The sequence below is a fragment of the Primulina eburnea genome, chromosome 9 (assembly GCF_022965805.1).
Source record: "Primulina eburnea isolate SZY01 chromosome 9, ASM2296580v1, whole genome shotgun sequence".
Lineage (NCBI taxonomy): Eukaryota > Viridiplantae > Streptophyta > Magnoliopsida > Lamiales > Gesneriaceae > Primulina > Primulina eburnea.
This window is the reverse complement of record NC_133109.1, coordinates 215,431-229,154: the sequence shown is the minus strand read 5'-3', so window position 1 is coordinate 229,154 and position 13,724 is coordinate 215,431.

Sequence of the window (13,724 nt, the reverse complement as noted above, 5' to 3'; positions counted from 1 at the left end):
CTATAGAGGTTATTCATATAGTCAATTTTAATTATTCTTAATTTAATAGTTTTTTTAAAATAAAAAAATTCATCGTCATATTTCCCGTTATATTTATTTTTTATTTAAACTACAACAAAAAAGCTAAACGACAACGGATATTATCATCTGTTGTCATATGTCATTTAAAACTGTTGTAACTGACAGTGTTGTTGAAAGTGTGTTCAACGAATTGTCGTAGCTATCATTTGCGACGGTTTTTCAAATTAGCGACGGTAATTAACGACGACTTTATGAAAAATCGTTGCTAAGTAAATCGCGAGTTTGTAACGGATACTCCAACTATTTATGATATTTGAATGATTATAATCGCCTTTTAATAAACACATATATACTCTAGAGGCTATTCATATGGTCAATGTGATAAATTTAATTATCATTAATTTAATAGTTTTTTTAAATAAAAAAATCCATAGTCATATCTCCCGTGATAAGTATTTTTTTTACACTACAACCGTGAGAACCCAATTTTGGGCATGTAATTATTTTTAAATATAGACATGTATAATAATTTATTTTCGAGTTATAATAAATTCGAAAATATAAACAATACATGAAAATCGAAATCCAGGGCAAGATATACATTAAATTAAGACTGGATATGCATCAAATTTTGAAGTAAATATTACATACATGGTAGTTTTTTTCTCAACAAGGAAGCATATAAATATTTATGGAATGATTATCTCGAATTTATGGAAGGAGTATCTCCAAATTTTGGAAAGTATATCAATCGAATTATGGTAAGATTTTCACATCACCCCTATAAATAGGAGAAGCTCTCATTCAAATTTCACACATAAATTTTCGAGTTTTTGCTCCAAATTTTCGAAATTTCTCTCCAAAATTTTGCACGAGTCATCAAAGTTCTGTCCAAGTTCCAAAATTCGTTTCTCTCGCTCGAGTGCTTGGAATCCGATCTCCAACGTTCAGAATATGCTTTCATATGTTTTGAATAACATATCCAAATTTCAGCTAAATCCAACGTTTAGTTTTTCTTTTATAGCATTCGCAAGAAAACTGCTCAGATTTTAGGCGGGAATTCAGCATACCTACGGTTTTTGTCCATAAGCAGGACAAAAAGCATTCAAACCCGATCTCCACTGTTCATAATTTATTTGACATACTTGTGAACGTACTGTAAAGTTTGAGATCGATCCAACGGTTCAATAAGGTTCAAGGAAATTTACAAGGCGACTGATTTTTTCGGTAGATGTGCTGCTGCGTTTTCGAAGTATGATTCTCCTATTATTCTCGAATTATCACGTTTCTTCAAGGTTTAAGGTAAGTGAGTTTGTTTTAAAATATGTTGTGTATGAATTATTTCGTTTTCGAAAGTTTCGGTTGAGCGCCTTCATTCTGTTTCTACGTTTTTTTTGTGCGATTTTGGTACGTTTACGTGTTGGCACTGTGAGGATTCACTGAAAATGGGTGGGAATCCTAACATATGGCCCTTCACAGTGGGATAGAACCGTTTCATGGTCTCGTCCCCTTAGAGGATTAAAAATTAGGGACTGATATCAGTAAACCATAGAAGGTGGAAAAATCGCAGTGCTGTTATGATATGAATATGATGTTACGTTATGAAAAGTATGATGTGTTTATGTGTTATTTTTTAAAATGGTGTAAATATTTTTATGTTGTGCTCGAACGGGCCTTACTTGCTGAGTATTCCCAAAATACTCACCCTTACTCTACCCTCCTTAGATAAATCAGAAGAAAAAATAGAGAAAGAAGAATTAGACACAAGTTTTTGGACTGATAGTGGACGCATGAAGAATTTTAATTAAGAATAGGTTTTTGTGAGTTTTTAATTCAAGTTATAAACGCTTCCGCAGATTTTTTGTCTTTTCAGAGTTACTATTGTGAAGACGATTACATTTTTATGGTATTTATGATATATAAACTGGTTTTGGTTTATACTGTACTACGAGGTTTGTTGTTGAGCAATCATGTGATTGTTGAATAATGCCGGTGTCGACTAACTCCGGTCTCGGGGCGTGACATTTAAGTGGTACCAGAGCCGTCAGGTTCATAATCCAGTTGGAAATAAAATCGATCAGATTATGGCAAAAGGCTGATGCAGTCCCATCCGGAATGACCACGAGTAATAATCAGAACTTGTTGTGAGACATGGTCTGAAAACACGAAATCCTTCGTTTAGATCTTTGAAAGCGCGTTTTTGCTATTTTAGGAAAGTTTCGTAGAACTCATAACTTTTAGTAGAAAACTCAAAATTTAATTCCGTCAACTGTTCTAGAATCCTCTCGACGTATTCTTTCTATCCATGGGTCAATGTCCAAACTTTCTACTTTTGGAAACTTTCTCGGAAAATCTCGTTCAACGCGTTTTCTTGAACTACTTGTCGAATTTTTTATGAAATTTTATTATGAGGACAATTAGTATTTGTATTTATTTTTGGGAATGTACCTATCAGAGATAAGTTGACTTAAGCTTCTGATTTAAAAAAAAAATTGACTCGAGGATGATAAGTTATTTATGAAAACTAATATGAGAAGTGTTGATATAAGAATTATATCATAAGTTTTGGGTATTGCACTATAGAAATTGATTTGGTGTCAATAGTTAACTATGTGGGCATTAAGTTTGGGTTATTAAGAATGTTAAGCGCTAACTTTAAATATGTAGGACCTTGGAATATCTTGTGTGACAATATCTCCATGTTAAGAAATTTATATTATTTTGGGATAACAAGTAGGTTCTGACCTTATGTAAATAAAATAAGCTACGAGATATTGATGAATATCAAAGAAATTATAGTACAATAAGTTTTGACTTTTTATGGTACTAAGAATGATTAAAAAAGAATGACATTCAATGAACTCCTTTGTGTTAGAGTGTGATAGACTCATGGTCTTGATGAAAGTAAGATTTAGTAAAAGAATAATTATTTGAGGTAACGATTAGATTATAGTTTTCGGTATTTAAGTAAATAAGCTATAGGTCGATATTGAGTTAAATTTCAATATTCTATATGGGTTTTAATTTTTCGATAGTAATCGGGATAATTTCAAGATAGAATAAATCAGTATCAATTCGCATATATTCAGTGCTGACTTGATTCAACTCACTTCGGTAGATTTCAACGTCATCTTAAGGATGAATTAGTTATCTAAGAGCCATGCAATAGTAGATTTCCAGAGTAAGAATGTCAAATTCTGAACCCCGAACCAAGAAAAAATCGGATGCCATGGAATAGAAAACATTTTTTTGTTTCAAAGATTTGGAAAGCCATAATATCGGGAGAAGAAGTTTACCTAGCAATAGTGAACAAAGTGCAAGAAAGAGATGAGCTGAAGTTGGAAGATATTCCAGTAATAAGAAAATTTCCGGACGTTTTTCCAGAAAGGCTTCTTGGAATGTTCTCAGATTAAGAAGTAGAGTTCGAGATTTTAATTAATAGAGAAAAAATGTTCTCAGAAGAAAAAATAGAGAGAAAAAATAGTTGCCACTATCAGTTTTTGGACACCAATTTTTGGACACTTCTTGGAATGTTCTCAGAAGAAAAAATAGAGAAAGAAGAATCAGACACCAGTTTTTGGACTGATAGTGGACGCATGAAGAATTTTAATTAAGAATAGGTTCTTGTGAGTTTTTAATTCAAGTTATAAACGTTTTCACAGATCTTTTGTCGTTTTCAGAGTTACTATTGTGAAGACGATTACATTTTTATGGTATTTATGATATATAAACTGGTTTTGGTTTATACTGTACTACGAGACTTGTTGTTTAGCAATTATGTGATTGTTGAATAATGCCGGTGTCGACTAACCCCGGTCTCGCGGCGTGAGGGCGTGACAGCAACAAAAACGCAAAACGACAACGGATCATTTAAAACTGTTGTAACTGACAATGTTGTTGAAAGTGCATTAAACGAGTTGTCATAGCTATCATTTGTGACGGTTTTTCAAATTAGCGACGGTTTTTCTCTAAACCGTCGCTAATTAGTGATGGCTTTATGAAAAATCGTCGTTAAGTAAATTGTGAGTTTTTTAACGGATACTCCAACTGTTTATGATATTTGAATGATTATAATGACATTTTAATGAACACATATATACTATATAGGCTATTCATATGGTCAATGTGATAAAATTTAATTATCCTTAATTTAATAATTTTTTTAAATAAAAAAATTCGTTGTCATATCTCCCGTGATAATTATTTTTTATTTTCACTACAACAAAAACACTAAACGACAACGGATATTATCTATTGTCGTAGGTAATTTAAAACTGTTGTAACTAACATTGTTGTTGAAAGTGCGTTCAACGAGTTGTCGTAGCTATCATTTGCGATGGTTTTTCAAATTAGCGACGGTTTTTCTCTAGACTAGCGAAGGCTTTATGAAAAATCGTCGCTAAGTAAATTGTGAGTTTGCAATGGATGCTCCAACTATTTATGATATTTGAATGATTATTAATGATCTTTTAATGAACACATATATACTATAGAGGCTATTCACATGGTCAATGTGATAAATTTAATTATCCTTAATTTAATAGTTTTTTTAAAAATAAAAAAATTCATTGTCATATCTCCCGTGATAATTATTTTTTATTTACACTACAACAAAAACGCTAAACGACAGTGTTTTAACTGACAATGTTGTTTAAAGTGCGTTCAACGAGTTGTCGTAGCTATCATTTGCGACGGTTTTAAAATTATCGACGGTAATTAGTGACAATTTTTCTCTAAACCGTCACTAATTAGCGACGACAATGTGAAAAACCGTCGATAAGTAAATTGTGAGTTTGTAACGGATACTCCAACTATTTATGATATTTGAATGATTATAATGACCTTTTAATGAACATATATATACTATAGAGGTCAATGTGATAAATTTAATTATCCTTGATTTAATAGCTTTTTTAAAAAAAAAAAAAATCATTTTCATATCTCCCGTGAAAACTGTCGCTAAAATTAGCGCTGGGATTTGTTTTAATTTTATAGTTTTTTTTTTTAAAATAAAAAAATTCATGGTCATATCTCCCATGATAATTAGCGATGGTTTTTTCTGTCGTTAAAATTTGTGCGGGGATTTGTTTAAGCCGTCGCTAATTAGCGATCGCTAAAATTAGAGACGGTTTTTGACAAAACCGTCGGTTTTTCATAAAGCTGTCGCTAATTAGCGACGGTTTATACAAAATAAATCGCTAATTTTTTGAGTAAAATAAAAAAAAAAGTACTTTTATAATTTAATAAATCTACAAAAAAAATTAATCTGACTATGATAACAATATTTATAATATTAACTAACACTTAAAAATTAATAAAAAATTGAAGCGAAAAAACTTACTTTAAATCGAAATAAAATCGTCTAAGAGAGAAAAATTTTAAGTGTTGTGGTGTGGAGAAAAATGGACCGAAAACGAGGATATAGACTATTTGCGAAGCTAATTTAAAAATAGCGACCGTTTTATTAAAATCGTCGCGAAAAATTACGGCGGTTTAACCAAAACGGTCGCTAATTTAAAAATTACGACTGCTTTACTAAAACCGTCGCTATAGGTTTAAGCAAAACCGTCGCTAATTTAAAAATTAAAATCATCGCTAAATATGCCAAATATAGCAGCAGTTTAAGAAAATCATTGTCGTTTGTCTAAAAAACACGTCAATCGACAATGATTTTCTAAAACCGTTGTCGATTGTTCAAAAAAACACGCCAATCGACAACGGTTCGATTTTTTAAAAACTGTTGTCTTTGACCACAAAAAAACGCTAAAAGACAACGGTTTTTAGATAATCGTTGTCTTTTGCTTAAAAAAAGCTAAAAATGACAACTGTTTTTAGAAAATCGTCGTGTTTTGCTTAAAAAACGCTAAAAATGACATTATAATAAAAAGTAAAAGACAACGATTTTATTGTTGAAGGCATATTTTCTTGTAGTGTTAACTTTTCACTTATCTAGAAAGTTGTTATATTTCAATACAATGCACATGACCAATCCTAACAATATTTGGGTCTGAGTCTAACTTTTAAAAAGAGGCCTCCAAATCATAATGTGTGTTCATATTTTTTTTTAGTTCCAATTTCTCAAATTAAATCAATACGTCAAAGACAATATAAAAAACTAAAGGAATAAAAATATCAAACATGCCCAAAATGATCACTAAAAAACAACTCGCCTAAAAGTTTTAGAGCTAAAAAAACTAATCAAGTATGTATAATCAAGTTTTTCAGTAATTTCTTTCTCAATCGATAACATAGCCAATCCATTCAATCTTTCTCGTGACATGGTTGATCGGAGAAAAGTTTTGATGAGCTTTATCTTTGAGAAACTTCGCTCTGCACTTGCTACTGTGATCGAGACATTCAACAAGATTTTATAAGCAATATGAGCATTTGAAAGCCGGATAAGCATTACATCCACCAAAATTTCAGTCAAAAAACGTAGATTATAGATATCACATAAAGCCTCGAAGAAAGTAAAAAACTACAATAAAAAATTAGAAGCCCGAAAAAAACAAATACAAGAAAATAGAATTATAGCTCCTCACGGGTCTTTCAATCAAACCTAGAGACGACGCAACGACTGGAGTCGATTAAGGCTTGTCTGCAGATGAATATTGGGGAAGATTGGAGAATAAATCGATAACAGGCTAAGCAAGTTTCATTTAATAAATACTTGGTTTTTGGCTATCTAATATCTAGTATTATATATAATAAAATTTTTTTAAAAAAATTTTGGGCCCAAAAAAAAAAAATGGACCTGAGTCATTGGACTCATTTGCCTCTTAATAGGCACGGCCCTGACAATGCAATATGTTCCAAACTTTATAATACTTCATATAATATTTAAAATCTCACAGATACGTAGTAAATTTTATTTATTCGATCTAAAAACATAATCTAACATTTATTCCAAGCTCCATCAAATCTTTTTTTTTAATCACGATCCATCAAATATTTTAAAAGCTATATTGAAAAAAAAAATCCAAACACCCGGAAATACACACTGATTGAGAATTATTTGATCCATCAATATTCACAATTGCTAATTGTTTGAAATTATTCGAACAGATCAATTCTGTCGAGTTTGAGCTTTGTTATAATCACTCAAAAGCTATTGAGTTAGCTTATGTTTTTTTAATTATTATTTTAATTAATTTATAATTCAATATATTGAGAAATATATAATTACAAAATATAATATATAATTAAAATAAATTTAATAAATAATGCAAAGGTTAGACGCAACGTTCCGAATATATATTGACAAAATAATATTAATTGTTTCTCGGGCTTGTGTTTTGATATTATTATTTTAATATTTTCTGTTATGATACATGATTTGTTATCTTTGACTTAAGCTACCATGCGTTTATTTATTTATGTGGACCGACTTCTTTTTTCATTTGCACAGCAAGTTTTCTTTAGAACAAATTGAAAATACATCATTTTTAATGAAAATGGATACAAGTTTCAACTGATGTAAATATATATATATTTTGCACAGTTTACAAGATAAAAATTATAATTTTGTTTTTCTATATTAGTCTTTGTGCAATTTTAATCTTCTTCCAACCTTAGTCAACTATTTTTATTATTATAATTTAATCATTTTATTTATGTGGTGTTCACGTGGTGCCAACGTGATGCTAAAAAAATGATTAAAATTGTCAAAAAATAAAAAATACATGAATAATACCGAAATTTGACAAAATAGAAGACCAAAACTGCAAATAAACAAAACACGTGATCAAAATTATAATTTTCCCAAATATTTTGTCCTCGCTTTAAGAATGTGTAAAGATATTTTGTCAAAAATTTTATAACATGGATTCCTATGGAGGTAGTTGGAGGTACATTTTCAAATGCAAAATAGTGAATATATATATATATATATATATATATATATATATATATATATATATATATATATATATATATATATATATATATATATGTTGTCTTCCGAACATTACATCATACAAGTAAAAATTTTGCATCAGTAGTCACCCAAAAATTTGATTTATGCTGGGCTTTATATAATCAGCAACCAAAATTTGAAGAACATGGCTGTTCACGACAAAAGGCAGATTAAGACAAGGTTCGCCAAAGGAATTGTTTATACTGCAGATGAAACACGAACCGGTATGGTAGTTGAAATGCATGTTCAGTCCCACGATTAATTGTTTTATACCGAGAATATTTCATCAGGTGTGGCAAAAACACAATCATTATAATTTTAAAGCAACAAGGCATGCATGAACAGAAATTCACTTTCTTTGAATCAGGGACTTGTTTTGCCCTTCATGACCAGAACCTGTTCTTTGAAGAGCTGGTTCTCCATCTTAACTTGCTGCTGCTGCCGGTGGTGGATGAACGTCGTTTCTGCAATGAATGAAGAAATTAATGACAAAAAACAATCGTTACTGTTGAATGTGTGTCTTCCAATTGCAAGGCTCCTGGATGCAACAACCAAGAAGCGAGTGGCGGTTGCAACCGGTTAAACCAGCTATTGGCAGTTAGGAAGGGAAGGCACGAGGGAATAAGGAGGCAGAGATATATATCTTCTTATTGGCGTTGTGGAACACAACAAGATACACACAAGAACGACAAGGGATACACCACCAAAAGAGTGTGAAAAGAAAGAACAGAGAGATCAAGGGATATAAGCTTGATTGTAGTTATTTTCTTTCTTGCACTGATAGACTTGAAAGTCTTGTATGCTGTAATTCGAGAGGATACCGATATTGATCAATAAAGGTATTTGGCCACTTTTACTTGTACAAATCAAATATAGTATTCGTCTACTCTCCGAGTAATTCTTTTCACTTTCAATGAGTAAATGTGTATTCTATGAAATTTAATTACACTAATTTATATAATACCAGTGTTGAGTAGGAGTAAGATGAGTCGAGGACTCGAGGTCAATTGAAAAAAAACAATTGAACTCATGCTCGAGCTTAACATAAAGAATCTCGAGGCCAATCTCATCTTACACCTCTAAAGGAGACTAATGTTATATCTTTAGAAAATTCCAAACTTTTCCTTCCCCACACAAAACTATTGAGTTGGTGAATCAACCAATGGCTCAAATTTTAATGTGTTTGCGATATAACCTTACACCCCCTCACGGAGACTAGTTTTGTAATGTCTTTCAAATTTTTTTTTTTGAAAAAATCAATCTTTTTTTTCCTTCTCAAAAACATTGACTCAGTAAACAAGAAAAAAAAAACTTCAATTGAATTTCACATAAAAAAAAAACTTGAAATGCAGAACACTATTTTAACCAGGTTAAAGAACTGCAAGGTGCTTGAAACGATTACCTTGAATGTGATGCCTAACAATTTATATTCATTAATTACGATATGATGGTGTTACAGAAGTTAATAAGTACGATGATGAAATATTAAGGTGTTCAGCTAGTGAGGAAGAGATAAGAGTTGAATCAAGCAATGACAAGAATCTAAATACAACCAGAATATGCACACACAGGACGGCGAATAGGCTGAGCAAACACATCCACACGCAGAGATGCCATGGAGAATTGTGCCAAAAGTCATTTAATCCAATACCCAAAGGAAGGATAATTCAGATACACGTATTTCATATCAGAATTAAGAGAAAAGAAGAAAGATCAAAGGTTAAGATTTAAACTCTAATATTCTTTCTGATTGTCAATCCCAAGGCCAAACCAACAACATATTCAAATTCCTTGTAGTAGGGCTTCAGATTTTTTGTTTCGTACTTACAACATGTTTTTAGATTTTTTATTTTTAATAAAAAAGTCACTTTCTTCTAAAAGTTATGCTTCGACGCTTACCCTGTGAGCGCTGCTTTCAATTGCTGTCTCCAATCATTCCAGGCACTTGCCTTTCATAACAGTGAGTTCTACACGGACAGACATATTTATTTCTGGTAAAAAATGTTACCTAAGTGAAATTTCAATACCCGTTACTATAAGATTGGATACAAGAGATCGAAGTTTATGTTCATATGATAAAATTGTTGAAATGATTGGGAATTACAGGTTGTATCCGGGTTAGAGTTAAAAATCATCGGGGTCGGTTTGTTGACTTGCAGGGCTACATTGAGGTAGTTCTTTACTTGCAAATGTTTGAACTGTAAATATTGAGTTGACAATAGCATGTTGATACGGTGGTAAATATGATATGGCTACAATAAGGCTACATATAGTAGTTAACGAGGATCATGTTGGTAATTCAATATCATAGTAATCAACTTTCATGTTGTAACATTACTTCAAAAAGATCTTTCAAGAGGTAAATTACATGGCTGCAGTTGAGCATCTGGGCTTACAGGTGCATTTATGTTTTTATGTTACGATCCACATGTTTATGTATAAAAATATATGGACAACCAACAATCAAATCAGATAACATATGGTAGCCACATCCATTCATGCTTGTTTTACAATCATACGGACGTTCAAATATGCTGAGGACAATTGTATATAGAAAATTGAGTAGTAATTCCATTTAAAGTACTCGGCAAAGCTAAGGGATGGTTCGAAACTATCTTGATAATGCAAATTAGGAGCATTATTATTATGAAGTGTATGGCTGGTTTTGAAAGCGACAAACTGTGTGTTTTTTAGCAATCTTGTGACGAGAATACATTGTCAAGAGTAGGAATGGGAACGATGATGTCTTCATTAGAGAATAATGAGTTTTAATGTGGGGTTATTAGTTATTGCAAGTCGATGTTGCTTTAACGGTACTGTTATTCAGAATAACTTGTACTAAATTAGAGCCAAGGTAGTATGTGTTCTAAGGTACCGTTTGGTATGCTGTATTGTTTATCCATATTTTTATCCACATTTTTATCCAATATAATCTCATGTTCCGTACACTATATTATTTATCTATCTACCAATCATTTATCTTACATCAATCAAATAATTAATCATTTACCTCACATCAATCAAATCAATAATATAAAATTACAATATTATCCTTAATAAATAATATCATTAATATTCTATTAATATTTTTAATAAGGACAAAATGGTAATATCCTATTATCTCAAATTTAATCAATTAAATCAATCAAATCAAACACTATATTAACTATCATTTTCTATTTATTTTATTATCACAAAATATTACTTATCTTCGTACTATATATCTCATACCATGAACCAAACGGTAACTAAGGTTATAGTCAGTACCTGCTTCCTGCAGCTCTTTCTCTTCAATTTTAATAATTTGAGATAGCATGGATAGCACGTTGTTATGAAACAACGTGCGTTCCATTCTATCTTTCTTCCTCCTCGCCTTCTCCTTCGCAGCTCTTTCTTCTCTTTCCAACCTTTCTTCTACAAAAGAATATACATTCATGACCGCTGCTGTGGCCATTCCAGCAGTAACAACAAAGTTTACTTCAGAGGAATTTAATTTCGATAACCAAAAATAACCCAACCCAATCATTTTCGCCGTGAAAACGAAGACAGGGCACGCGTCGCCCAATAATTAATTAGCGACGGTTTTATGCAAACCGTTGCTATGTTAGCGACGGTTTTATGCATACCGTTGCTATTTTAGCGACAGATTTTGTTATACCGTCGCTAAATAGCGACGGTTTTGTGTTACCGTTGCTAAATAACCGTCGGGATTTTAAATCGGCGACGGTTAAAAACAAACTGCGACGGTTAAAAACAAATCGGCGACGGTAACTTAAATGTCGCTAATTAGATATAGCGACGGCTTATTTACCGTCGCCGATTTAATATTTCCGACGGTTAAAACGTTTCAAACCCATCGCATATTAGCGACGTCTTATTACAACCATCGCTAATTAGCGACAGCTAATCAAAACCGTCGCTAATTAGCGACAGCTAATCCAAACCGTCGCCAATTAAAACCTTCGCTAATTTTAGTTTTTGTACATTAATTTCGGATAATTGTATTAACAACGTACATATATGCACGCAGCAGATAATAACATTAAGAGCGTGTACATGTACGCCGCGGATAATTTTGGGCTTTTTTTTTAAAACATTATAAATTTAAAAAGTTTTTATAAAAATGTTGCAAATTGAGATCTGCACCGGATTCTAACAGCGACGGTTTAATAATCCGTCGCCCATAGCGCCGGTTTAATAATCCGTCGCTGTTAGAATCCGGTGCAGTCTAGCACGGATTCTCCGTGGCCCTTTTCCTTTTTTATTTTTTTTAAATAAGTCTGAATCCGGTGCAGTGAAATACGGATTGTACTAGTTTTAAAAACACTGTCATTTTACAACATTTTTATAATGTTTTATTTAATTTATAATATTTTTAAAAAAAATCGACAAAATATTGCATGATATTACTGTGAATAATAATATTGACGGCGTGCGATTAATGTACGCCGTTAATGTCTAGACACAATTTTTTTAAAAATCTTTTACTATTAACAACAGCGCATATAAACATGCACACTATTAATAATACTTTTAACGGCGTGTCTTTATTGTGCGCTGCGAAAATTGCATATGTTATTAACAGCACACATAAATGTATTATGCGGATATTACTATCCACAGCGAGCTTTTAATGCACGCCGTTATTTATGTCAAGTGCACACCGTTAAGTAATATGTGCAGCGTGCTTTTATATGACAGAAATAACGGCGTGCATTAAAAGCGCGCTGCGGATAGTAATATCCGCAGAATGCATTTATGTGTGCTGTTAAAATAACATATGCAATTTTCGCATCGCATAATAAAGACACGCCGTTAATAGTATTACTAAAAGTGTGCATGTTTATATGCGCTGTTGTTAATAGTAAAAAATTTTAAAAAAAATTGTGTATAGACATTAACGGAGTACATTAATCGCACGCCGTCAATATTATTATTTACAGTAATATCATGCAATATTTTGTCGGCTTTTTTTTAAAATATTATAAATTAAATAAAACATTATAAAAATGTTGTAAAATGAAAGTGTTTTTAAAACTAGTACAATCCGCATTTCACTGCACACCGGATTCAGACTTATTTAAAAAAAAAAGGAAAGGGGGCACGGAGAATCCGTGTTAGACTGCACCGGATTCTAACCGTCGCAAATAGACGGATTATTAAACCGTCGCTCTGGGCGACGAGTTTTAAGCCGTCGCCCTATAAACCGTCGCTAATTGCGACGGCTATAAACCGTCGCTGTTAGAATCCGGTGCAATGTTCTACGGATTATACTAGTTTTATAAATGATCTCAATTTGCAACATTTTTATAAAAGCTTTTTAAATTTATAATATTTTTAAAAAAAAAGCCATAATCTTGAACTTTCAACAACTTGCAACTTTGCAGCGTGCAATGTGCGCTGCGAAAAGTGAATTTGCACGTTGCGAAAAGCCATTTTTTGTAGTGTAAGAGCTCTCTTAAAAGTATAAGACCTATGTTTACCGACTATATATATATATATATATATATATATATAGTTTTGATATGTTGCACACCTACCGTGCACACCTATGTGAGCACCGATGAGGTATCACTCACCCATTGAAGTCAATTCCTTCCTTTGAGTGAAAACCCTTTGCCTCTAATCTAGCTTTATACCTAGGTTCTTCCACACCATGTATATCTTCCGTTCTTTTATAAATCCATTTGCAACATACAAGTTTTTGGTTAACTATAATCCATATCATGTTCTTGTCCAAGGAATCCATCGCTTCTAGCATTGCATGGACCAGACCCACTTCGAACTT